The sequence below is a fragment of the Meriones unguiculatus genome, chromosome 2 (assembly GCF_030254825.1).
Source record: "Meriones unguiculatus strain TT.TT164.6M chromosome 2, Bangor_MerUng_6.1, whole genome shotgun sequence".
NCBI classification, from domain to species: domain Eukaryota; kingdom Metazoa; phylum Chordata; class Mammalia; order Rodentia; family Muridae; genus Meriones; species Meriones unguiculatus.
In genome coordinates, this window is record NC_083350.1 from 155,940,348 (window position 1) to 155,942,618 (window position 2,271).

Genomic DNA, 2,271 nt, shown 5'->3' on the forward strand with positions numbered 1-2,271 from the left:
TGAGAAAATCAAAGCAATCTTTCTATTTTAATTGAGGTAAAATTTGTCTTTGGACTGAATGCTATGCAGAAAAAGATGACATATTTATGCTAGTATGAATGGGACAAGAACACAGAGAGCAATTAACAATTTAAGAGTTTACAGATGGCTTTCCTCGCAGCCCAGGGACGGGTCCATACTGCATTGTTCTTGATTCTCACCATAACGTAAAGGACAACTTAACACAATGTCTCGAGGCCTTGATGTCCTGCAGATGAAGGAGAAGGATGTCCTTATATTCCTTGATGCTGGAACCCACTTAAATGGTACCAACTTCGACTTTTAGATGGCGCAATAAATCTACAAAAGGAAGAGTGATGGTATCTACATCAAAAATAGGAAGAGGTACCTTGCTTAATGCAGCCACAAACAATAAAATTTAAGCAAAATTTGAACATTTCAGTAAGTTAAAAGTTAAAATACACCTGAAAACTTATTTCTGCAGATACCAAGGTACTTTTGCAAGGTTGATACTAAGAGATATTAAAGAGATATAAATCTATTCAGTACATTTAAACAAAAACTACAACATTTCATAGGCTCCAGGAGAGGTGAATCTTTGGGGAACTGTGTGCATTTAGAGCAAAAACAGGCAACTGTTGAAAACAGATAAAATAGAATTCTTCCCATGAATTTAATGGCAAAAACACAACACCACCTCAGAGTTGTTACCCATGCCCCAAGGATCCATATTTCTTGATTTGTTCCAAAAATTACCAAAAGAGGGCTTAGCAAGAGAGATCAGTACCAATGTATGAATCAAACAAATTGTTTATTCTTTCGCATTTTAACTAAGCATTGATTTTCATAATATGAATGTTTATTATTTATTATACTTATAATTTTACAAATTTATTTTTTCTTTTTTTTTGGAGTGTATATATTTGGTTTTATTTAACTTTTTTTATTAATTACACTTTATTCATTTTGTATCCCCCCCATAAGCCCCTCTCTCCTCCCCGACTGATCCCACCCTTCCTGCCCTTTCTGCATGCATTCCCCTCCCCAAGTCCACTGATAGGGGAGGTCTTCCTCTCCTTCTTTCTGATCTTAGACAATTAAAAAAAAATAAATCAGAAGAGGACCTAGGAGAAGCAGTTACTTATAGCTCGGGCTATTGTTGCCCTTGAGAACCCTGCTGATGTGAGCATCATTTTCTCCAGGAACACTGGCCAGAGAGCTTTGCTGAAGTTTGCTGCTATGACTGGAACTACTCCAACTGTTGGCCACTTCACACCTGGGATCGTCACTAACCAGATCCAAGCAGCCTTCAGGGATACACGGGTTCTGGTGATGACTGATACCAGATCTGAAGACCAGGCCCTCACTGAGGCCTAATACATCAACCCGTACACCATCGGTCTGTGCAACACGGATTCTCCTCCGCGTTCTGTGGACGTTGCCATCCCATACAACAACAAGGGAGCTCACTCAGTGGGTCTGGCATGGTGGATGCTTGTCCCGGAAGTACTCCACATGCGTGGCATCATCTCTGTGAGCACCCATGGGAGGTATGCCTTACTGTTACTGTTACAGGGATCCAGAGGAGAATGAGAAGGAAGAGCAGGCTGCTGCTAAGAAGGGCGTGACCAAAGAGGAATCTCAGGGGAAATGGAGTGTTCCAGCTCCTGAGGTCACTGCTGCTCAGCCCAAGGTGGCAGACTGGTCTGAGGGTGTGCCGGTGCCCTCTATCCAGCGGTTCCCTGCTGAAGACTGGAGTGCCCAGCCGACCACTGACCACTGGTAAGCAGCTCCCACAGCTCAGTCCACAGACTGGGTTGTAGCCACCACTGAGAGGTCCTGAGGTACTCTACAGATACCTGAACAAAGGGGAAAAAGGTGGAAGGAAAATAAAGTTTCTAAAAGCTGGAAAATAAGAGTTTACATGTGGCTAGCAGCATCAGTTTGCTGGGACCACACAGTCAAACTTCCTACAACTTTAAACTTTAGAGGAGCACAGAGTAGGTATAAAACAAGAATATGGTTTTTCATAACTATAATGCTGAAATAATGCAAATACATAACAGATAATTTTACAAATCATTAGATTTTCAGAGAGTATGTATGAATTCAGGAAGGAAATATAGCACAGTACGAAATGAAGAAACATTCTTTTCCATTCTTTTTCCTTCCAAATACTTATTGATATTAAAGTTCAGGAGGAAGGAGGGGAGGAAAAACATGTGCATGACATTACTCAACTAGAGGAAACCGTGCAGAAGCTGCATAACT

At 41.2% G+C, this 2,271-nt stretch overlaps 1 pseudogene; it reads left to right on the plus strand.

Annotated features, from left to right (window-relative positions):
• The first annotated feature begins 226 nt into the window (after window positions 1–226).
• LOC110565074 (small ribosomal subunit protein uS2-like) lies at window positions 227–1,843 on the plus strand (annotated as a pseudogene).
• Window positions 1,844–2,271: the final 428 nt, after the last annotated feature.